Source organism: Choristoneura fumiferana, chromosome 24 (assembly GCF_025370935.1).
Source record: "Choristoneura fumiferana chromosome 24, NRCan_CFum_1, whole genome shotgun sequence".
Classification (NCBI taxonomy): Eukaryota; Metazoa; Arthropoda; class Insecta; order Lepidoptera; family Tortricidae; genus Choristoneura; species Choristoneura fumiferana.
In genome coordinates, this window is record NC_133495.1 from 14,009,736 (window position 1) to 14,036,429 (window position 26,694).

Below are 26,694 nucleotides of genomic sequence, written 5' to 3' on the forward strand. Positions count from 1 at the left end.
ACTTCATGATGAACCTTAATTAATGTTTGGTCTAATCTGTTGGGAGATTCGATGTCAGGTCAGGATGTCACAGACACAGAGTAAACATAATACCTTCCGAATCATTTGGCCAAATTCATTCCGTTTTACTTTTTAAGGTTAAACCTAAGACTACCATTTGTGGCTTTAGCTTAACGGAGTGTAACAATTGTCCGAACAATGCAGCTTCGGTCCATTAAATGAGTTAATCATTATTTGTGGTCTCAGTTATGCTAAATCTCACGGATGACTTGACTCAATGGGCTTGTTATAATGTCAAATGGTATCATTTCACCATGACTGATACTAGACATAGGCAGCAGACGACATAAAGTATCTGTACTTTTCATTGAATGAAAAAGCAACAAGAGTTTTACATAAATATAAGTACCTGGGCGACCGAGCTTTGTTCGGGCTAAAACTCGATAATAAGCGTTCTCCAAGAGATTAGATCGATTTGTCATCAAATTCCCACATACTGTAATATATACCCGTGTGCTGTCGGGTTAGAATTAGGTACACCTCTCCATTTCTTCCGTGGATGTCGTAAGAGGGGAGTGAGCCACTGAGGATATAGGTTAAGGTATACTGTAGACGGCGCGGCAGGCTCGCAACCTTGTCACCGTGTTTGCCAAACTTAAAACCTAAAATTGCTAAAAGTGGCTCCGAAGCGGTAACGTTTCGTGTGCTCTGCCTACCCCATTTGGGAATACAGGCGTGATGTTTGTGTGTGTGTGTAATATATACTGTATATACAAGAATTGCTCGTTTAAAGGTATTAGATAGGTAATTGGTTGCCCTGTATTTAAACCTAACAGCTTCGATGTTTATGATGGCATATGGAAAAATATATTAATTAAATATTATAATAGAGCTAAATGTTTTGTTACGGAGACAATCCAAAAATGACATTTAAGTTGTCCTAAATTTAATAAAATAACCGTACGTCGTACGTAGATACTACAAAGTCGCATCCTAGTGGTATTAACGTATGGTCTCACAAGCAGAGGGTAGTGGGTTCGAGTCTGGGCTATGTGCGAAATAACATTTGAAATGTACCATGATATTTACGGTCAAGGAATAATATTTCTAAAAGCTGCGGATTCAGGTGGATGCCGGCCGCTTCCACCCGAAACAACTGCAGTACACCAATGAGTTTACAGTGACCGTACTCGATAGCGACGGCGACTGACGGCGTAAATTATTTGTAGAGGCGCTGTACAATTCTCCATACAAATAATTTACGCCGTCGCTATCGAGTACGGTCACTGTAAACTCATGGTAGTGGTACAGGTCTATGGGGGAGGCCTATGTCCAACAGTGGACGTCTTCCGGCTTATAATCATGAAACATCTTCGTAAGGAAATCGTAGAAAATTACAAAGATTTGCCAAATAAAATGACACTTGACAACCAGACACGTTGTGGCCCAATGACCAGCGCGCCCGCTTTCGTCTACTCATCGTGTAAATTTAATCTGTCCTTGGTTGAAATAACTGCGCAGTGACAATTGGAAACATTGATTATCATAGTTATAGCATAATGCTGAGTCAGCGGCCGTTTCACTTTTGCGAGGACACACAAAATCATATATTTTAATTTTTGTATTTCTTTTTTTTGTTTTATTTGTGTTTGCTGTTGTTGTTTTTTAGTTTGGTTGTATTTGTGTGTCTTTGTGAATGTGAATGTCTTCTATTCTATTCTATTCTTATAGGATGTTTCAAGCCCTTTTGTATCATTTTGGCTTTTACTTGCGGATTCGTTTGCCTAAAACATTAGATCATAATCATAACATTATCGAGATAGTTATTAAAACGTTCGGCCCCGGCGACGGTCCACTAAGCTCTTACGCTATGCCTACGCATATCACACAGCTGTCATTTCTATGCCTGTGACAAGTATACGTGTCACAGACGTAACACATTCCGATGCCAGTGACACAACGTCTGTGACTTTTTAGTTCTTACTCCTATGCCAGTGACACGCATGTCGTGTCAAAATAATACGTACCTCCTATAACTAAAGGCTGGCATAGCGTAAGGTACACATGGGGAAAAGGGGAAAAAGTTTGAAACCTATCACTACTGAACCAAAATTCTTGTCACCGAGGGATGACGTCCTATCATTATTTTTGTCATATATTTCATTTTTACTACTGCTTAATGTGCTGTTACATTGTCCAAGAACATGTTTGTTTAAGACATTAATTTCGGACGAACTCAAGCCCCTAAGGCACAGGTTTAAACCTAGTTTAGGGGTCGAAAGCTCGACCACTTACTTAAGACCCTTTTGTACAAACTTAAGTTTATGTTACTTATAACACTTCTTTTTGAGTACAATAAACATTATTATTATTATTATTATTATAAAGTCATGATCACTGTACGACACGGTGACCGTCTAAAATGGTCTCGCCGGAAGACCAGCGCTGGCTCCACCAAAGGAGTCTGCATTTTATGCTGAGGCGGGACCATTTCGGGCGCATATATATAGGTATATTTTTTTTTTCATTTTTAATTATTTTTGTATTTTGTACTCATTTTATTTTATTTCACTTTATTATTATTATGTTTTTGTTCTGTATCTATTATTTATATGTGTGTGTCCCGAATAAATCTTTTCATTTTCATTTTTGCATTTTCATATTTGTGACACGTAACAGTCCTGTAATGAACGTTTTTTTTGACACATTTTTATTTCAACTCGACTATGTCACGCCTGTTACTCATATCACCATATGATAATGTCGCGGTGCTATTATGACCATGTTTTTGTCACACCGTTATCACACAAGTAATTGATCCAAAATAACCTTCACACTACAGGCTTAGGACTCACTACACAGCGTAGTTATTTGAGTAACAGAGACTGCGCTAGGCGCTAGGAACAGTAGGAACGTATGTGATTTTGTAACGTTCTTTTATGAAAAGTCACAGTGACACCTTTTGACGGCGAGTAACGGTGATAAAGTCACCGTGGCGTTATTTATCCCCAATGTCTAGCGTAAGGGGTAGCGGACCGCTGCCGGAGCCGAATGTGACGATCCAAGCTCTTACGCTAGGCATAGCGCATATCCCACAGCAGACACAAATACGTGTCACCGGCACAGGAGTAAGAACTAAAAAGTCACAGACGTTGTGTCACTGGGGCCGAACGTGTTAAAACATTATGATGGGGATCTTCAAAAATGAGCGTACTCTTTTCTCAAAGGGCAGACAACGCATCCGTTATTCAACTTGCGTTATGTGACTTAATGTGTGTCCATGGGTGGCGGTGATTGCTTTCCATAAGACGACCCGCCTGCTCGTTTGGACTCTATCACTATTAAATAATAACCTTCCTTCGGGCTGCCGGGTAAAAAGAAAAAGATCTGACAGTAAAAAAGTTACATAGGCAAAAATTTCGGTAGTTTACGTGTACCGTCGTGGAACGTTCTCAAAGTGAGCGAAATCATGGTTTTCCTTGACTAGCATTGTGATATCACTGTGATATTTTCTGTGACAGTATTCCACAGTGGGTCACGAACCAACTAAAAGTATTAACTATACTTTACAGCACCGACTTCAAGTTAGTAGTTTTATTTTTATTTTTTATTAGCCTATTTTTGTGTCCCACTGCTGGGCAAAGGCCTCCTCTCTTGCTCCACTCCAGCTCCCGCCATCCCACATTATAGGCAGACTCGAATTGCTGACGTGGGCGTAAAGACGGCTAAGTTGAAGTGGGACTGGGCTGGACATGTCTGTCGAATGAACCCAGAACGGTTCTATTAACGTAACTTACTTTTTAGTGATTTGTTGCTAAAATACATCTCACAACGACTCCATTAAGCCCAAACACGGCTAAGTTACATTGTTTCATAACAGGTTTTCGTTTTTTTTTGAAGTCGGGTAAAATACCATAACCTTCTCCTGAATGTAAAAATTACTTTTCTGAAAACCGCATCAAAATTGGTTCAGCCAAATGCCAGATAATCACGGACAAACATACATTCATAACATACATACAGGTCAAACTCAGAACCTCCTTTTTATGAAGTCTGTTAAAAATGAACGCAGCACGGAATGCTGGTCTTTTTTTCTGGTTTTTCTGTGCATCTATGTTATGATGACTTTTGACACCAATGTCTGTCTGTCTGACTATCTGTAGCATTGTAGCTCTCAAACGGAAGGACCGATTACGATACAGTTTTTTTATGTGAAAGCGAGATTCCTTGCGGTAGTTTTTAGCTATGTTTCATTAAAATCGGGTCAGCCGTTTTTTTCATAACTTTTCCTAACTAAGGGACAACATACATCCCTGTAAGTTTTTAATGTAATTTCTAGTTTTAATCTAGGTGTATCAACATAAATACATCCCTGTTTACTTTGTTAAAGGCTTTCATAGTCAAGATAATCGTAATAACGTTAGTATTTTCTTTGAAAAAGTGACTTTCAGCTAAATTTTTTGCGGCGAATTCTCGGCAACGACAGCGGCGTCTAGCCCATGTAGCGCCCGTGTGCAATTATTACTTTACCGCCATCTAGGAAGCGCGCGGTCAAATTGTAATAGGTACAAAGTGTGACAAAGTGCCGCGGCCGCGCGCCCCTAACACCGCTGCGCCCGTGTGCAACGCACACCCTGCACTATAGGTAAAGACGCCTCTGGGCAACGATGGCCTTTCGGAAAGCGCTACTAAGAAAGCTACATGTAAAAGAGACCTTAGCGCCTAGCGGCGTACTTACAGACAATAAAGTACGATTTTGATTAAGCAATACCTATCAGAAATACCTGTCAGATAACCCTCGTTCGTCCAAGTTCAGATCTTGTGTATCAATCATACATGTTTTGTTTACACACGTGCTTCCTTGAATGGTCGCCAACAACGTACTGGCACTAGCATCAAAGTCTGTTGTTATTCCTCAAACAATTTATCATAGTGCAAGCACGGACTGTGTTGTCCGTGGGATACCATAACAGTTCGCTATTGTATAAGGTACAGCAATTAGAGGTATTGGGTAAGGCAGGCTATTAGTACACCTACCTTTTATCTATCTTCTTCTTCTATATTAATAATTTCGTACCGGTCTACGGTAGACTCGAACGAAATGCACATCAAATTGAAGAGCGTAAAAAATTAGTCAATCCGAGTCGACAACTTGTGGGCGGAAAATTCGGATTATCGAGTATTTTCAATATAAACTTGTTGTTTCTTTAAAAAATATGATTCTGTCCATCGGAGGACAATTTTGCCAGTGTCTAGTAGTTTTTGCCGTTGTACGGTAAAAAAAATCTAGAAAACGAAATATGAGAGGTAATATTAAATTACTAAGTATATAATGGCGTTGCGAAGTAAACATGTCAATGTCATCACATCAAAGTGGCGTTAGTGTCACGTCATCACGTGTCACAGGTGTCACAGGTTCGTATTTCGTTCTCCATTGTGACCTCTTAAAGGCCCCACACACGGTACGATTCGTCGATTTTCATCAGATCGATCGTACAGACGAATCGTACCGTATATGGGTTGATTATGAGACAGAGACATCATAGTTATTTGGGCAAATAAGATTGAGGAGAAATATCTACGTGAAATACCGATACGTAGGTTAGCTGTGAAAGTACTTTTGTGATAATATTAAGGCTGGGAATATACGTCAGATTTTTCGATAAGTACGACAGTCTTTACACTGGCAAAAAAAAATTTTCAGACATAATATTATGAGTCTACATTTTACCCGAGCGAAGCCGGGTTTTCATCTAGTAAGTAATTAATATCTGAAAACCTGAGACCGCTTGTAGACGTCCGTTGTTTTAACCGGACAATGGACGGTTTTTTGCTGTGTCGTATTGGCTTCGTCGCCGGATAAGTGTCCGGTGCATGTACATAAGAAGCAAGAACCGGCCAAGCGCGAGTCGGACTCGCCCACGAAGGGTTCCGTACCATCTATACAACATTCACTAGACATTAGCAAAAAACGGCAATAAAATCAAGTTTGTTGTGCGGCTCCCTTAAATATTTATTTTATTCTGTTTTTAGTATTTGTTGTTATAGCGGCCACAGTTAGGCTGTACTGTCTAACTATCACGTTCATGAGATACAGCCTGGTTTTCCGTTTCCGTTTTTACCCTTTGGGTACGGAACCCTAAAAAGTGTCATACTCAGCGTGCTGCCACGGCAAGCTGCAGCTGATGATGTAGCTGACGATGTGACCCTGTAACTTATAACTGAGACTAACCATTATGCCGTGATGAGTGATTTTAAGCGGAAGACCAGTGCTGGTTTTCATCCAGCGATATGCTGAGCCGGGACCTTTTTATAGCGGCAACACTTGTTATTGTTATTTTTCCTAACCTGTGTAATGTGTCACTGCTGTTATAAAGAAATTATTTTCTTTCTTTCTATTTACGAAGAAAAATAGAAAAAAACACTTATAACAAGTAACAATATCACATCTCCACACACGATTTGATTACATAGCAGGCTAAAAATACAAACATAGACATACATTAGATGATGTTATAAAAAGATCCCGGCTCAGCATGACGCTGGGTGGAAAACCAGCACGAGTCTTCCGTCGGCCCACAAAAGAGTAAAATCAAAGAAGGCCACACAAAACTTGCACAAAATTAGTACATAGTAGGAGTAGTTGGCTGTTCTATAGGCTGTCAGAAACACTATCCTAACCAGCAAAAAGTTGGAAAACCCCCGACTTTGTCACTTCAAAGTTCAATATCTCAACATGTCTAACAACCATCGCTAGAAAACCTGCTTTTAATAAAAAAAAACGCATTCAAATCGGTCCACTCGTTTAAGAGCTACGGTGCCACAGACAGACACGCACACAGACATACAGACGCACACAGCGATCAAACTTATAACACCCCTCTTTTTGCGTCGGGGGTTAACAAAAAATAAGATTTATATATAACATATAAACATTCCGTGAAAAAAATATTGAAATGATGGTAAAAACCGTATTAAAATCCATTGAGTGATTTAAAAATCTAACTTACAGTCAAAGAAAAGAACCGCGTTGCGTACCCTGGTGGAACCCTTCTGCTACTGAAATTGATTATGAAATGGGTTCCACCTGGTACACGATTCAATTTTTAAATCACACAACGCAACGGGAAGTAGCAAAATGTAAAAAACATGTACAAAAACTTCAATACCTAGTTGCATATACATATAGAGACAAATTACAAACCCGGAAAAAAACCTCAATAAATGTTTTTTTGCTAAAGAATACTTTCTTTTGGTTATCTTTTTGGGACTTATTTATCGATATTTCGTAACCCGCCGCTTCTATCGTAAGGAACTTTCCTTCTGATAAAAGAAATGAGGTTAAACTGTTAAGCCAACAAGCTAAACGCATGCCACATAATGATTTTAACTTCAAAGTCGTTAAGTCTGACGTAAAGTACGTAGAGTAATAAAGACGCAAGCTCTACATTAGCTTTTCAACCGACTTCAAAAAGGAGTTTGTTACGCGATCATTCCGACAATTGTGGACCGACGTACGACGACGACGACGACGACGACGACGACGACGACGACGACGACGACGACAACGACGACGACGACGACGACGTGCTAGGCAGACTTGACACCCCACACTTTCAGTCTACTCGTGACCACGGCAACTGTAACGTTGCCGAAACGTCGAGGTAAATATTACTCGTGTAATAATAGCGTGATAAGTCCCGTTTATGGTATTTTGACTATGAGTGAGAATCACGAAAGTTTGAAACGTTAATTGTGGACCGATTTACAAAACTCTTTTTTGTTCTAAAGAACATACTTCCGAGGTGGTCCCATTGTTACCAAGTCAGGATCTGATGGAGGGGAATCGATCAAATTTTATAAGCATACATTGATTTCTTTAATTTTTCATCTTCAGCCGGAAGACGTCTACTGCTGAACCAAGGCCTCTTTAGAGCACCATAATGAACAACAACTCGCCACTTCCATCCACCACTTGCCTGCAATTCTCGCGGTGTCGTCAATCCTTCTATCGCGAGGCCTGCCAACTGCTGTTCTCCCAGTTCGAGGTCACCACTCGAAGACTTAACTTTTAATGTTTGTGTGTAAAAGACCGTGGCAGCCTAGTGGCCTATGGCCTCTCAAGCAGGGTTCGAATCCCGGACTCGCACCTCTGAGCTGTGCATATAACCAATACAAATCTCATGTATACCACGTGAAAGCTAGTTACATAAGCGTTATTTTCTAATACGGGGACAAACTTCCAAAACCCCGGAGAAGAGAGTTCAAGCCTCCAAATATATATATACACACACACTATTTCCCGTATATCCGACTCACGCTTGGCCGTTTTTTTCCCAGCCTTCACAGTCTAGTCGTCATAATAACAATTACAGCAAATATGTAGTGGGATCAATAAGCCTACAAGACTATTTCTCAAAAAGTTGTCCATTTTTAGGGTTCCGGAGCCAAAATGGCAAAAACGGAACCCTTATAAAAATAAAATAAATATCATGGGACACTTGACACCAATTGACCTAGTCCCAAACTAAGCAAAGCTTGTACTATGGACACTAGGCAACGGATAAACATACTTATACTTATAGTTTCGCCATGTCTGTCTATCTGTCCGTCCGTCCGTCCGCGACTTTGCTCAGGGACTATCAATGCTAGAAAGCTGTAATTTTGCACGGATATATTATGTAAACTATGCCGACAAAATGGAATATTAAGAAACAAAAAAAAAATTTTTTACGGTCCCATAGACGTAAAGTGGGGGTGATTATTTTTTCTCATCCAACCCTATAGTGTGGGGTATCGTTGGATAGGTCTTTTAAAACCATTAGGGGTTTGCTAAGACGATTTTTCGATTCAGCGATTTGTTTGCGAAATATTCAACTTTAAAGTGCAAATTTTCATTAAAATCGAGCAAATGCACGAGATACTATTAAATATATCAAAATTACCATAGGGACCTACAACATTTGAAGAGTTCCCTCGATTTCCTTAAAATCCAATCATCAGATCCTGATTTGGTGCTTATGGGACCTAATTGAAAGCATTCCTAGACCAACGGAAAAGAAAAGAATTTTCAAATCGGTTTATAAATGACGGAGTTCTGAGGTAACAAACATAAAAAAAAATGAATCGACCGAATTGATAACCTCCTCCTTTTTTGAAGTCGGTTAAAAACTACAAAAATAGACCTAAGATTCATTAAAGTAGAGTTTGTAGAGTCGAAAAGCAGATGTTAGCCGCGCCATTTCTAGCTCAAACTCATGATCTAAGGTCATACATTTATTAAAAATCACATGAGTGTCGCACAGACATAACCGTGCACATGCGTGGGAGTAACACGTAGAAAATGTTGTACTGCATTGATATGGAGCTCGGCGAACCTAAATCAATAATCAAAAAGTCGTTTCTGAGAAATTGCATACGTTTTTATAATAAAATTCCAAAAAATATTAAAAATGAAACGGATACAAAATTCAGATCTATTGTCAAGAAGACATTAATATCAAAGGCATATTATAAAGTTAATGATTATATCATGGACAGGGATATTTGGAAATAATATTCCGATCCGCATTAGCGATCCCTTCAAATAGCGAACCTACTGTGTTAAAAAATAAAGTTGTGTTAAATACTTGTGATGTATACATATCATTTAATAATATTGTAAATCTGTTTAAAAAAAATATACCTCGTTGAGTTTCTTGCCGGATTCTTCTCAGCAGAGGTTTATCCGAACCGGTGGTAGTTTTTTTTTGACATTCATAAGTGCTTGTTATAGCCTAAATTGAATAAAGATATTTTGCCTTTTTTTTTAATCAAATATTAATTTATTGAATCAGGCGTTACTTTGCGGAGGTCCATATCAATGAACTAAAAGAATTTCTTTGCTCACCCGCGACCTGAAAGGTCGGCGGTCGGTCGTCGGGTCGTCGGTTAAAAGTTTAAGGTCGCGGGTGAGCAAAGAAATTTTTTATAGTTCATTAATCAAATATTGCCTAAACCAATAGGGACACCTATAAATCGTTCATAAATCATTAAACGGCGCCTATTTATCAGCCACGCGCTAATTTCCGACACAGTAGCAAATTAACTCTTAGTATGTAAACAAATACAGAAGTGACATACACACATACACACCTCTGCATTAGAACGACATTTAGCTATCATCGGTACCAACTACTACACGAAAAAGCACGCCGTTTCTTTCTGTTCAAACCAACCAAAACGCGACGGATGTATCAGCACAGCAGTGTCACGTTCCCTGAAGTCTTCAGACGTTCACACACGCGCAATTGTCACCGACATTGTTATATACATGAGCGTTTATGTTTTTAAATTTGGAACGTCTAGTCAGTCAGTCGGCAGACGCGATTGAGAGCGCACGTGCGTTTGTAGCTCCGATATTTCAGTGGATTAAATTACGAAGTTTATAAAACAGTTTGTGGTTTTTCACAAGTGAAATTCGAAGACGTTAAGGTAGATTTTTCACACTTTATACTTGTTTTTTTATACATAGATTATAAATAACGCGATAGGCTTATTTTAGTAGTTAATTAGTATTGAAATATTAATATTATTTTTATTGAGGATCAGGTTCACAGATTAATCAATAAATATATTATTGAACATGCTATATAGCAGTACGGGTACAACATATTTTTCATGTAGGTACCTACATACCTACTCCATTCAAGAAATAAATGATGGCTTTTTAAAGTAAGTAAATATTCATTAAAAAATAACATTATTTTTCCTTCAAACTCATGTGCATCGTTTAAATAGTGTTGAAAAATGTTTACTAAATTTTATATATTTTTTGTACTTATTAGAAAGTTATTAGCTAGTGTTTCTCTCAAAGCTCTTCCATTTGATATCAATTTTTTTTTTGCCATTTTAATTGATTATTATAAAATCGATAATCTATCTATCTATATAAATAAAAACGAATCAAAATGTTTTGCTAAGCATAAAACTCGGGAACGACTGGTTCGATTTCGCTAATTATTTTTTTGTTGTGTTCGTTATTGTCAGGAGAAGGTTTTTATTGTAGAAAATACAGAGTAAATACAACGGGGGCGAAGCCGGCTACAGCTAGTATTAAATATTAAATATTTTACACGCTACTTATTATGTACAGACTTCGTCTGGTCAGAGTTCGGTTGGCGCTCTGCGGGAACAATATGTATAGTTTAGCTGGGTAAAAGTATCCTGTGTTAATTCATATAAAGTATTTAACAAATATCCAGATACTTTTAAATGGGATGGGAACTATTCTTTTTAAATGGGAACTATTCCATTTCGCGGGATAAAAACTATTCTATGTCCTTCCTCCTTCCCCGTAACTCAAACTATCTGTGTACCGAATTTCTTATAAATCGGTTCAGCGGATTCGACGTGATGGAGTAACAAACAAACAAACAGACTTACAAACTTTCGCATTTATAATATTAGTGGAATGGTTTAAAGATAATTTAATTTATAATTTCTCTTTTTATCCTTTTTTTTTAAGGCCAAGGCTCTGTGTATTCTTATTATGAGTTTTAGCCCGAGCAAAGCTCGGTCGCCGAGGTACTTACTAATTAATTAGTAAATACCCATAAATAACATCGTGGTCTTTACGTTGCTTTGAGTATTTATCTACTTACTTACTTAAGTTACGTTGTATCAAGAACACCGATGAAAAAAATCACCTCTACCTAGATATCGCGGAAGATTAAGATTCTACATGAATGTGAGAGTATGGGGATAAAAAGAAGCCTGTGTGATATTCCAGACATCCAACTAAATACCGAATTTTACCAACCCTTTTAGTATGATGGAGTAATAAACACACACGTGCGCGTGCACGCACACACGTACTCACACACAAACCAAACACTTACGTATATTATAAGTTAGTGACTGTATTTTCGCTAAAGTTCGTCAAAATCCGCCACAATTTTTCCTGAATCTATAAAAAAGGCAGCCAATTTACCTCGACCTAGGCATATCAATCGACGCTCACTCAACATTCAGTAGGTATAAATACTAACCCCCTTATTCATAAAACTTAACAAGCCTATGTTAACTAACAAATGCTTTGTCCCTTTCTAACAAATACAAATGTCGAAGTGACAGATAAGGACAAACGAATTTTAGCGGCATTTTAACTAAAATAGGTTTGATTGTCGTTTATGAATAAGGGGGTAAGTCAGTATTTTGCAAGTCATGTTGCTTATAGCTATTGAATTTTTACTGAAGCAAAGCGATCTTGTGCGGACTAGTCTGTTACATTAACTTCAGTTTAGATTACGAATTGTTGTGAAATATACGTCAGATGAACTCTTAGATTAAAGGGGCTGTTTCACCATCCATTGATTAGTGTTAACTGACGGTTGAATGTGATGCCGTCTCTATTTGTTTTGTTCAAATAGACGGAGACGGCATCGCATTTAACCGTCAGTTAACACTAATCAATGGATGGTGAAATAGCCCCTAAGGGTGAACTTGAACACCCTGTGCGCGGGAGTGGGGCGGTTTGATTGACATTAATATAGTAATTTCTTCAGTGCCTTTCGTTCAATAGCATTTCGGCATATTTTAAATTTTTCAGGCGTTTGTCTAGCAGCACTAGATTATAGAGACTCAAATTCTGCTCATTAGAACCCTATGAGGATTTCGCAGACAGACTACACGTTTTGAATAATAATATTATTTGTTTAATGGGATTTTATTTGCGGCAAATAATTTGCTCATGGGGCTCCAATATGTCTACTTGACTCTATCATTAATAGCCCAAACGATCTTGAACTGAAAATAGTGAACGAATGGAAACAGGTGGGCCATTATAAACTCCGTGTCCTTCTGACAGTCGTTCAGTTGAATGAAATGATTAACACGACTTGTTTTTGATTCGGTGGCCCAAGTGAAAGCGGTCGCGATCACTAAATATTACATTCATTAATTTAATTCTTTCATAATGCGATTCTATTAACATTTGATTTGAGTTGGGCTGACAATTTTACTTTACCTGGACATTTAGAATAACACATGGGAGGGTTGCCATCCGTCCCATATATACGGGACTGTCACCGTAATTGATCAGCCCGTCCCGTATTTACTACATGTCCCGTTTTTGTTCCGTATTTCGACTAAATAAACCGGGCGCGTGGCCTTACTTACTAAATAGTAATTTGATGTTTAAAGATGTTTAATTGTGAACTATTACTAAAAATGATAATTTAATAATTTAAACTTGTGTATTTTTTTTATTTTATACTTTTGATAGCAACTATGGTTGAGATCAGAGTACCCTCTGTTTTTATTTAAATTGTTTGTCTCTCACTACTTATGGCATATCTCTATCTATCGGCGTTGCATATGTTATTTACGAGTTTTGGGCATCGAAAGAGAAATTATCCCGTATTGGTTCCCAGAAGTTATGGCAACCTCGGAACCTATGGTAAGATCTCGGAATGACAATTCGACTGCTGGACCCTTAGATAATTAAAGTCTTAAATTATCTAAGACTGGACCTAATGATTTACAATACAGTACAATGACTTTATTATTGTTAGGTTCTTTTATTTTTCACTACTTTGGTTGTTTAATTATTATTTTTATTTATTTTTTTATTTAAATATTAAGCTCAAAGATCAATATTTCTATTCGATTTTTATCTTAGTAACACTTATTATATTTAGTATGATAATACTGGACTCATGTGATTGGTAGAAATTATGGCGGGAAAGCGAGTACACGCTCAATGATTGGACCACGTGACTGACATCATCCGATGGCGCGGGCCAATCAGGGAGCCAGTCGTTCCCGCCATAATGATTCTTTTCCTGACCCAAGAGCTGGTCTCCTTGGGTCATTCGGTCTTGAGTCGTCAGAAACAGCATTTGTCTTATAAGTAATAGTGGATAAGTGTTTAAACAATAAGCAGTGTGAATAATTAAGGAATAAATTCAATCACCCCTGGAGTGTGAGTTTTCTTCCAAGTCGCCGCTTGCTGGTGTTATCTCATACTTCAGAAGTGGGATCAACAATTAAAAACGTAAGTACACGCCTATACTCTGTATTTTCTGTGTGAGTGAACTTGCAGCTATTGTTTTTTTTGCCGACATTACAATGTCTCATTTAAGTACGATCGTCATTATTAGTGTGGGTATGTTCTTAATTTAAAGTTAATCATTAATTTCTGTATTAATGCTATTTGAATTTAATTTTATACCCTGAGGGTAGACTTCTTTTATCTTTTATGCACTTTTAGCTTGAATCTGTATTTTCACATCATTTTGTTCAATTATTTATGACCAAGCAAATACCAATAGGATTCGCATTCCGGAAAATGGTCGAACAAGGTTATTTTATTATCAGATATGTAGGTGGAGTAAACGCCGGTGCCAGTTTGTGCTTACAATAAGCACGGTTATCAAGAACAATTTAATATGCTAGCTTTTTGCCTACCCCCTCTTAGCACCTTTATTTTTGAAACGTTGTGTTTACATATTTTATAAAACAAATCCTATGGTTTTACGAAGCTGTTCGTATTTACTAAAGTATTCATCAAATACCGATACCTAAAGTCCGCTGGAATGTAGGTTGTATAAAGATACTAATTCCTGGTCTTCAATAATTCGAAACTATTAGGTGAAGATTCTAAGACCTTCGGCCGCGAGTTTCAGGCTATGTCGGAGTCGATGGAGCAACGAAGGCTTGCGACCCCGAGACGGACACACTCGAGTACGCGGAGCCGAAGTCGCTTGCGTAGTCCAAACGCAAGACGCCATCCGCCAGAGGTGGACATCGACCTGGGACGCGAGCGACTGCGAATACTGGAGGAAGAAGTGCGACGTGAGCGCGAGCGAGTGCGCGCCGCGCAACACTTGCGCGACTCGGCGCGACGCACGGTCGAGCGTCGCGACGGCAGCCGTCATCGCAGCACCTCGGGGGCAACGAGGCGCCGGGATGCTGAGCCGCGTGCAGAGCGACGGGCCGAGCGCGGGTCACGGCAGCGCGACAGGACGGCGCGACCGCACCACCGGATTGAAAGGTCACGTAGTCCTTCTTTGTCAAAAAGGGATTTATTTACCTTATTTAAGAATTTGAGAGATGGTCTAGCATTGCCACCCGTGAACCAAGGCGCACCACAGCCGCTACAGAAAATTGATCATAAAAATATATTGCCAAACTTTGATCCTTCTTCCAAAAATCAGCGAATGGACGTATGGTTGAAAAAAGTCAACGAGTGCGCTTCGGTATACGGGTGGGATGAGAGAACCACCACTCACTTTGCTATGCAAAAACTACAAGGTCTGGCCAAGACGTGGTACGAAAGTTTGAACACTATCTTATTTACGTGGCCGGAATGGCAAGGAAAATTATTAAGCGCGTTTCCATGTGAACAAAATTATGGCCAGACCTTGGAGGATATGATTAGGAGAAAGAGTAAGTACAATGAATCTATAGAGGTGTACTATTATGAGAAGTTAAGTTTAGTGAACCAATGCGATATAGTAGGGGCCCGCGCGGCAGAATGCATAATACACGGTATTTCAGATAAGGTTCTTAAATCAGGGGCTCTGGCACTTCGTTGCACTCATCCCGATCAGCTGCTGCAGTACTTGATTAGTAACAGGGATTACAATCAGTCTAACCACGACCGTCCGTATTTCAGGAGTAGAAATGTCGATAGTAATGTTGGTCCTAATGCATCGAATCCTAAGCCTGGCGCCAGATCGAGCTCGGCTACCGGGTGCTACAATTGCAAGGAAAAGGGGCATAGTTTTTTGCACTGTCCTAAGCCGATCCTTAAGTGCACTCGTTGCAATAAGATTGGTCACGTGGCGGAGCGGTGTTTCGTTAAGTCAGATGACAACGGATCAGCGAACGCTAAAGGCACAGTGCCAAAAACTATGAGGGTTGACTCTATAGGCAACAAGGACACTGTTACAGATACCAGACCAGGTTCAAAATTTTTAAAGGACATTAACGTTAATAGTAGCAAACTGAAAGCTTTTGTTGACTTTGGGAGCGACGTTACGCTTATTAAGGATTCCATAGTGAGAGAGTTAGGTTTGTTCCACGATAATATCCCCACGCTTATGAAAGGATTTGGTAATAGTTTGGTCCAGTCACTTGGAAATGTAACTCTTGATATGAGTGTCGATGGGGTAGAAGCCAAGGTAGCTTGCAAAGTTGTCAGTGATTATTTGTTAGAAGTACCCGTACTAATGGGACAAACTTTCACGGAGCAATCGCATATATCAGTCTATAAGGATAAGAGTAAGTTGCAATTCTTTAATGTAGGGAATGAGTTGCCTAGCTCCGAACTAGCTGAAGATTGTGACAGTTTATTGGTGTTCTCGCCGGTCAGTTCTATCGAAATCTTTGGTGCTGCCTCTATTAGAGTGAAAACTCAACCCGCCTTTAATGGTGATGTCCTCGTAAAGAATAGTGTAGCAGGAAGGCCGAACGAGCAGTATTATATCAGCGGAGGACTTTATCGAGCAATAGACGGACAGATTAATGTATCGATCGTACCTTGTTCGGAGTTCTGCCTCATCTCATCGAAGCTAGTATTCTGCAGAGCTGAGATAGTCGACGTTGTGAGTCGGGTAGTTAGTGAACCTTTCGCAGAGTCAAATATTAGCCCAACATTCGATGAAAGCCAGGTGCGCGTTGGCGAAGGGATACCAGATGATGTGAAGCGAAGTTTATTGGCCATGTTGTGCAAATATCAACATTGCTTTGCCTCCTCCTTGAAAGACCTAGGATGTACGAGTGTGACCGAGATGAGTATAGAACTTAATAGCCAGCGCCCTGTTGTATATCGTCCATACAGGTTGTCACATCACGAGCGGGAAAAAGTGCGAGCGATGGTTGGAGATATGTTGGACGCTGGTGTCATCAGAGAATCAGTTTCGGACTACGCCAGTCCTATTCTTCTTGTGCGTAAGAAAGATGGTTCCTCTAGGTTATGCGTCGACTACCGTATGCTGAATTCAGTGACGGTTAAGGAACGATATCCGATGCCCATAATTGAGGACGAAATAGCTCGACTCTCTGGCCAGTCATGTTTTATAATCCTTGATCTTGCGTCCGGCTATTACCAGGTGCCCATCGCCGAGCAAAGCAAACACCTGACTTCCTTTGTTACGCCGGACGGCCAATACGAATTCAATCGTATGCCGTTCGGCCTAGCAAATGCACCAGCAGTGTTCCAGCGTATGATTAATACGATTTTAGGTTCAGCTCGGTTTAACAAGGCAATGGCGTACATCGACGATGTGCTGATCTTTGGACAGGACTTTTCGCAATGTCTTGAACGCCTTGAGGAGGTGCTGCAGATGTTAGAGAGGGCAAACCTTACTTTGAATCTGTCTAAATGTGAGTTTTTGCGTGACAAGGTAGACTATTTAGGTTACGAGATTAGCGGTGAAGGTATCAGGCCCGGTGAAAAGAAGATTTGTAGCGTCGTAAATTTCCCTCGACCTCAGAATGTGCACAACGTGAGGCAATTCCTGGGCCTTGCCAGTTATTTCAGAAAATTTACAGAGAATTTTGCACAAATATCGTCTCCTCTAAGTCAGCTTTTGAAAAAGGATGCAGCCTGGCGGTGGGGCGATGATCAGGAGCGGGCGTTCGAGAAATTAAAGTCTATTTTAGTCGATAGGCCAGTCCTTGCTATATACGACCCTGCGGCTGAATTGGAGTTGCACACAGACGCGAGCAGGTTAGGAGTCGGCGGAATTCTTTTGCAGCGAAAGCAAGGCAGCAATAACTTTCATCCTGTGGCATTTTACAGTCGGCAGACCTCCCCTGAGGAAAAAAACTTTCACTCTTACGAACTAGAGACTCTGGCAGTGATTTGTTCGCTTCGAAAGTTTAGGGTCTATTTATTAGGAAAGGAATTCAAAATCGTGACCGACTGCAGTGCATTGCGTTCCACGTTTTCAAAGCGCGACCTAATCCCGAGAATAGCGCGATGGTGGCTGACCTTGCAGGAGTTCAACTGTACGGTTGAGTATAGGGCTGGAGTTAAAATGGGCCACGTGGACGCACTGTCTCGAAATCCAGTTGAACCGCCAGAATCTCTCGAGGATCAGTTTCCAGTAGTCATGTCTATTAGCAGCGAGGATTGGCTTCATACACTTCAGTTGGGCGACTCTGAGCTTTGTAGGATAGTTGATGTTTTGAAGAGTAATCTGGACGAGAAGGGCCTAAAATATATTAAAGAAAATTACGTTATCAAAGACAATAGATTGTTTCGCTGTCTAGAAGGAGATAAGGAAAAAATCAGATGGGTAGTACCAAAGGGGGCAAGGTGGCAGGTGTGTAAACTCAATCACGACGACATTGGACATTTTGGGGTTGAGAAAACTCTGGAACGGATAAAGAGTAATTATTGGTTCCCAAAATTGTCCAAGTTCGTCAAGAAGTATGTAGGTGCTTGTATTGAATGTGCCTATGCAAAAAACAATTCCAGTGCGCGTGAAGGTTTATTACACCCTATCAAAAAGTCAGAGATTCCATTTCACACTCTGCATTTGGACCACCTTGGGCCTTTTGTGAAATCCGTCCGAGGTTTTACTCACTTGTTGGTGATCGTTGACGGTTTTACTAAGTTTTGCTTTCTCAAGCCTGTCAGAAATACCAACACCCAACATGTAATAAGATCTCTCGAAGATATTTTTAGCACTTTTCGCAATCCTGATCGACTCGTAAGCGACCGTGGTAGCTGTTTTACGTCTCATGCATTTAAACGCTTCTGCCTCGATAAGGGAATAAAACATATTCTGAATGCGGTCGCCTGCCCAAGGTCTAATGGGCAGGTCGAACGATATAATCGTACAATTCTTGACTCCTTGAAAGCATTAAGCGTAAAACACGGAGAAAAGAGTTGGGACAGTCATTTAGGGCGCGTTCAGTGGGGTCTAAACAACACCGTTCAGAAAACCATAGGGAGGACGCCATCAGAGGTGATGTTTGGAACCCCAATGAACAGCGAATTTAATCCCATGCTCAATGATGTTACGGCAGGTACTCGAGACGATAGAAGCGTCTCTGATATACGCCAAAGTGTCAAGGCCAGGATAGATGTAGAACAAGTTAAGCAAAAAGATAGATACGACGTAGGTAGGAAACCCTCACGAGTTTATAAAGAGGGAGATCTCGTGAAAGTAACAAAGACTTGCTTTAATAACAATGGACAAAGCAAGAAATTGATGCCCTCTTTCATAGGACCGTACCGCGTAAGCAAGGTTTTGGGCAACGACCGCTATGTAGTAGCGCCAATACCAGGGTTAGTCGATACTGAAAATAAACGGTCTACAACGATTGCCGCAGACCGCATGAAACCGTGGATTCATGTAGCGGCTCTGGAAGTTGAAGAAAATGATGTCGATGGTAGTGTTGAATCTGATAGCGATAATAATGGTAATGATATCTAATAGAATATGTAGTCGATTTATTGTAGCTGTACCAAAGTAAGTTGCAGTTACTACAGAATGTGCCTATTCGTTGTTACAGATCAAGTGCGCGAGAATCGATCGGTTCGCGGCTTGGTACAAAGAGAGCTAAAGCAAGTCCTGCGGCTGCCACTGCGAGCATTAATCGATCGGCTCGAGCGGCGTCGACAGGCATCCTGGCGAATCGATCGTTCAGGAGGTTAGGGACCCTGATTAATCGATCGTTCAGGGAAATAAGGTATTCTGATTAATCGATCGTTCAGAATACTCGTTCGATTAGAGTAAATTATGCCACGCCACGACATTAATAGATCGGTCGTGACTTTACTTTTGTATTCGTTGACTCAATAAATCGATCGTTTGGGTTCACTAGTCTCACTTACGACCAGCATATCGATTGCTGTTCGATTAATTTTATTATATTATATTGTATAGATTCCGGCGCTATTTTTCAAAGTGGCCAAATTCAGTTATCGATTTTGTTATAACTTACATCGTATCCTTAATTTAATATTTACTATATCTAATTAATGTAGTTTTTCGTGTACCTAGAGACTGTCTTAGTACTTAATCACCTTAGAATTTCAATGTATAACGATTATGACAATATATATTAATTTATAGCAAATGTACTTAAGTGTAATTGACATTAATTAAAATGTAGTGACTTGAAAACCTATGTTTAGAACAAAAAGAAATCTTAAATATACTTACTTACCATAATTATTTGATATTATATAATAATATATGTATACTAAGCTTAAGTAAGCTGGCCAAGATACCCGATTGTTAGGTTCTTAGGTTCCCACCTGGGGTCGTGTGCAGGGACGCACACGATGTCAGGACGGACGATTGTTAGGTTCTTTTATTTTTCACTACTTTGGTTGTTTAATTATTATTTTTATTTATTTTTTTATTTAAATATTAAGCTCAAAGATCAATATTTCTATTCGATTTTTATCTTAGTAACACTTATTATATTTAGTATGATAATACTGGACTCATGTGATTGGTAGAAATTATGGCGGGAAAGCGAGTACACGCTCAATGATTGGACCACGTGACTGACATCATCCGATGGCGCGGGCCAATCAGGGAGCCAGTCGTTCCCGCCATAATGATTCTTTTCCTGACCCAAGAGCTGGTCTCCTTGGGTCATTCGGTCTTGAGTCGTCAGAAACAGCATTTGTCTTATAAGTAATAGTGGATAAGTGTTTAAACAATAAGCAGTGTGAATAATTAAGGAATAAATTCAATCACCCCTGGAGTGTGAGTTTTCTTCCAAGTCGCCGCTTGCTGGTGTTATCTCATATTATACACCACAATATAGTAAGCAGTAGGTAGGTGCAGAAAACAAGGCGGCCAAGGTAGCAATATATTTAAGTACTCGTGCGAATCTGCGGGAATAGTAGATTTAGTATAAATCCAAAATCTGGTAAATAAAATATAATGTTCAACGCATTCACTGCCACCTGACTTCCACAGGTACCACCGACGCACATGTGCGTTCCTCATGTATGAATAATTATTACAGCGGCACTGGGCGAAGTTCCGAAAACGCATATGTGCGTCGGTGGCAGTGAATGCGTTGACGCTTAGTCTTGTGACTTATGCCCTCAAGGTGGCGGCTTGCCAATTATTATGGTGCAGCCACTCACCATCCTACTCGTCCATCCCACACGAGGAAAGCACTACTACTAATTTACTGTATTTGTTATTATATATGCGTCGGTTACTAAGCCAAGTTTACACCTAACATTACAATGCTTTTGCCCTTTGCCCACTCTTATTTTTTACTTTTATTAATCCCCTTTTATTTTTTATCAACTTTTTTAACTTGCAAGGTTCGTATTAAGTTTTTAATTTATAAATAAATAAATAAATATCATGGGACACTTGACACAAATTGACCTAGTCCCAAACTAAGCAAAGCTTGTACTATGGATACTAGGCAACGGATAAACATACTTATATAGATAAATACATACTTAAATACATATTAAACACCCAAGACCCTAGAACAAACATTCGTATTATTCATACAAATATCTGCCCCGGCCGGGAATCGAACCCGGGACCTCAAGCTTCGTTGTCAGGTTCTCTAACCACTTGGCCATCCGGTCGTCGTTATGGTTTCATAATTTGCTTTTTTATAATTGACTTGCATAATTTTTCATCCCTATCCTGGGATGCAGTTGCCAATCGAGCTGGAAAGCGGTCGGTCGTCCCGCCATCTCGCAACTCCTAGCGGCGGAAAGGGGAAGCCTGGCCCATCAGTGGGGCATAATATTACGGGCTAATTAAAAAAACAAAATTCTACATTTTCTTGGTATCCGAAATCCAATGAGCTGAAACTCGGCATACTATAATATGCAAGTTGCCCGCTGCCCACTACTTAACGCCTAGATTTCAGGATCCAACCTTACTCTGTAATACGGGAAGCAATAATGTACCACTCGGAATGTACGCGACGAGCAATAATGTACGATGTGATAATCCGAAGCATTATTGCAGGGTTTCTCAAACTTTCGGCTCCACGTACCCCTGTTAAAGTTTCCAGGTGACAGCGAACCCCTTAACTAATTAAATCCCCCCCCCCCCCTAACCTCCCAAAGAAAACAATAAAATTGACTGTTGAACGACGAAATCAGTCGCAAATCAGTCGCGCGCGCGACACCATGTGTGCCGCACGTGCCTGCCAGTTATCACGCCACCATTACGTAAATCTTGTCGCGAATCCCCTGCCGTCGAATGGCGAACCCCTAGGGGTTCGCGTACCCCACTTTGCGAAACCCTGCATTATTGCTTCGATTATCATGCCGTACAATATCACGGTCGCGCATTATCAGGGCGTACAAAATATTGCGCGCGCTGTAATGTACCTAGTGATAATGTACGACGTGATAATCTGAATCCAATAGATTCGAATGACTAAATATGGCAATGGCAGCAAGCGAGCGAGCAAGATGGATCAGTGCCCTTAGTGTAAGTTTTCGGTTACAAAATACGTCTCGATCGCGTTCGCGTTAAAATCTCAATTTGTATGTAAACACGAAGAGCGCCTCTAGCGGAACGTTTGCGATGTTCGTGTATCCATACAAATTGAGATTTTAACGCGAACGCGATCGAGACGTATTTTGTAACCGAAAACTTACACTAAGGGCACAGAGCTGAAACGACTCGGTTAGGTTAGGTTCAGAAGGCTAAGGCGGGAGCCGTCTTAGCTTTCGGTGTTAAGTCTTTTTTTATATAAGCCGAGAATATCAGCCTTTGATTATCACGTCGTACATTATCACTACGTACATTACAGCGCGCGCAATAATTTTGTGCGCCCTGATAATTGATTATTTGAGCGTGCATTAACAAGTCGTACATTAACTACACCCGCATTGCCACAAATAAGGCTACGTTTCTACCAGAGATGTGCGAGAATGTGTTGCGAGAAAGATGTTAGTCATGAATCAGTCGAAACTCTTAATTTAGCTATCCTCGCTCCGCCGTTGCTGTTGATTCATGAAAAACATTAAACTAAGGTGGAACCCCAGCCGCCATGTTTTTAGGGTTCCGGAGCCAAAATGGCAAAAATTAAAAAACCCTTATAGTTTCGCCATGTCTGTCTGTCTGTCCGTCCGCGGCTTTGTTCAGGGACTATCAATGATAGAAAGCTGTAATTTTGCACGGATATACATGTAAACTATGCCGACAAAATAGTACAATATAAAATTCAAAAAAATATATTTTAGAGTACCTCCCATAGACGTAAAGTGGGGGTGATTTTTTTTTTCTCATCCAACCCTATAGTGTGGGGTATCGTTGGATAGGTCTTTTAAAGCCATTAGGGGTTTTTATAAGACGATTTTTCGATTCAGTGATTTTTTTGCGAAATATTCAACTTTAAAGTGCAAATTTTCATTAAAATCGAGCGTCCCCCCCCCCTCTAAAATCTAAACCGGTGGGTGGAAAAATGTGAAAAATTAAGGATGGTAGTAAGTATATTAAGCTTACAAGGAAAACTATAACAGTTAAGTTTTCTTGAGAATTATTAGTAGTTTATGAGTAAAGGTATAAAATATACCTAAATTCCCATCATCATCATCATCATCAGCCCGAAGACGTCCACTGCTGGCCAAAGGCCTCCCCCTTAGAACGCCACAATGAACGACAACTCGCCACTTGCATCCACCGGTTTCCCGCTACTCTCACGAGGTCGTCAGTCCACCTGGTGGGAGGCCTGCCAACGCTTCGTCTTCCGGTTCGTGGTCGCCACTCGAGGACTTTTCTCCCCCAACGGTTATCTATTCTTCGAGCGATGTGGCCTGCCCATTGCCACTTCAATTTGCATATTTTTCCAGCTATGTCAGTGACTTTAGTTCTTCGACGAATTTCCGTAAATTCCCATATTCCGAACAAAATACGAAATCCTTAGAAAAATATTACTTAATTTTGCGTTATGGCTACGGAACCCTATTTCGGGCGTGTCCGACACGCTCTTGGCCTTTTTTTTCCAGAACGTGGCATATTGCCTCTACTGTCTAATTTACCTTGAAGATGATTTAAAAGGGGACTGTGTAAACAGCCATTCATTACTTACGAAATAGCGATTTGTCCTCCCGTCTACGTCGTCTGTCTCACCGACCTAGATAACATGGATGTGTGACAGTTTATTTTTAAATTTACGACAATTCCGTTAACTTTTAGGTCAGCCATTGTTTTCTTTTTTTTTTCTAATCGTGTCTATGGCTTTCATCACCTCATCACATTTATCTGTTACACAAAATTGTATCTGTGAGTGGTAAAACAGGCCTTTACATTCATAATTATCGGGAAAAAGGTACTTAACAGTCACTCGAGTAAGTAGTCGAGGTATACTCGACTTGTTTCGAGCCAATCCGCGGTTCCTTGTCCCGAACTCGAAGCTCGATCGAAAAGCCAACTTACAAGTTAATGCAAGAGCTTGAGTCGACAAGATAACGTTTTTATCTTAGTCATTTTTAGTGCGAAATTCTTACTTATTCGCACCATCAGTGATAAGAAGAATGATAACTACAAAGATAACGTCACGTCACCGTTTGCAACGTGGCCCGCGTCATTGTGATGTGATTGCAAAGCAAACAATCCGGCCAAGAGCGTGTCAGACACGCCCAGGATAGGGTTCCGTAGCTATTACGCAAACCCATAACTCTCTTGTCTTGAACAAAAATTTGCCCTTTAAAATTGAATATTTCGCAAATGCATCGCTGTAGGTATCGAAAAATCGTCTTCACAACCGAGAGTATATTATATTTAAGTATAAAAATTTGACGCTCGGCGACAAAAACGATATATTTTTTTGTACTAAAACACTTCTCACTTCTCGCCGGTGGTGGGATTAGTGCTAACACACACAGACGTCGGGTGTGGGACTGTGGGTCGTGTGCGTGACCGCAATGGGCGTATTAAGTACATGGCGGTATATGGACGCACGACCCGACCCGCGCCCGACCCGCCCGACGTCAGTGTGACGGCGTCCATATACCGCCATGTAAATTAGCCGCACGTGGGCCCGCGCATGACCCGCACCGGTCGTCTGTGCGTGTTGGGCTTTAAGTATGGTAATCGCTACTCGTCGATGTTGGTTTGGTACTACTGCCTTAAGTATGATAACGTTCCAATGCAATTTATTATATAAAGATATGCGATAAAAAACTAAATTCACGTTCGGCCGTGTCCTCGTTAAATCAAACAAATTAATTCATATCATAGTGACATGCTGCAGTTTGCATACATACAGTGTTTCATACAAATTACCGGGTAATCGAAACCTATAGTGTAGAGAAACCTAGAAACTTGTCACGAAGATGGCTCTTTATAGAACAACAAACAAAAGTTAAGTGTCTGTCTATGTCAGTAACCATTCTAAAATGACATGATACTGCGTACGTTTCCCTTTCGAACAGAGTTCTGCTAACACTGTATATTCATAGATACCGTCTTTGTACAGAACACTCGGTGCGCTAGTCCGATTTGCACTTGGACGGTTTTGTTCACGTGGCATCAGTGATGACAAGCATGGCGAAGGTTGTAAATCCATTTTCCTCATCTAGAAGCCATGGTCAAACCACTAGATCACCATAGATTTTTGTGGCTACTGCTAAAAATAGTAATCTTTTACACGCTAAAAACGCCTTATCTACAAATAAGGAATACCCCCTGTAACAGCAGATAAATGATTACATCGTGACTTATCCTAGAACCATTTCGCAGTGAATGTCACAGTGGTGTTTTCAATAAGTACTGCGATGGCTCACTGCGACAGGGTTACAACGTGGAATGATTTCTAAGTACCAGCAAAGAGACACGTGATTAAATTGATAAACAACTGCTATAATCTTATCTAAGAGCAGCGTATTTATGTTGATTAATAAACAGATAAAGCGCTTGCCAAATGATAAAGTGAAATAATTTTGATATGTTAATCCTAAAGCTACCTAGAAGAGGTGCGCTGCTATTTAAGCGGAGCGGAGACATGTAATCAAGCTATCACATTAAACCCCAGCACACATAGACGACGGGTGCGAGTTGCGTGCTGGACCGCGACGGGCGTATTTAGTATTTATGTGGCGATATATGGACGCCAATACACCGACGGCGGGCGCGGGTCGGGTCGTGCGTCCATATACCGCCATGTAATACGCCCGCATCAGTGGTGAATGTACTTTGTTAGTTTTTTTTTAACCAAAGACGCAAAAAGAGGGGTGTTATAAGTTTGACCGCTGTGTGTCTGTGTGTCTGTCTGTCTGTCTGTGGCACCGTAGCTCTTAAACGGGTGGATCGATTTGAATGCGGTTTTTTATTTGATAGCAGGTTTTCTAGCGATGGTTCTTAGACATGTTTTATCAAAATCGGTTGAGCCGTTTGTGAGATATTGAGCTTTGAAGTGACAAAGTCGGGGGGTTTCCAACATTTTGTTGGTTAGCTTATTTCTCAGTACAAACAAATATACTCGAACAATTGGGAAAAACCCGGCAAAACGCCGTAGCAACTCGATTCCCATAGGGTTGCCCAAATTTACGTAACAAAGTAATGCAAAGTTGCAGAAGACATCGAACACACGCTTCTCTTTCTCCTGGTTGCCTGACGAAAATATTCACTCCTCGTTATTGAAATTGAATAACGAGAAGTGAATGTCTTATCAATTGTATCATCGACTGAATAATAAGAAATGATGTCTTAACATTGTTTAAAAATATTTAAGCGGGTCGTG

The 26,694-nt window shown here is 40.3% G+C and overlaps 1 protein-coding gene across 2 annotated transcripts in view; it reads left to right on the forward strand.

The window, feature by feature from the left end:
- LOC141441476 (uncharacterized) overlaps positions 1–26,694 on the forward strand; it is a gene marked incomplete at its 3' end in the record, with an annotated part of 61,335 nt that overhangs the window by 14,034 nt on the left and 20,607 nt on the right. The window contains 1 exon segment of one of the 2 annotated variants that reach the window (XM_074106229.1): positions 10,333–10,473. 2 annotated transcript variants of the gene reach the window in all.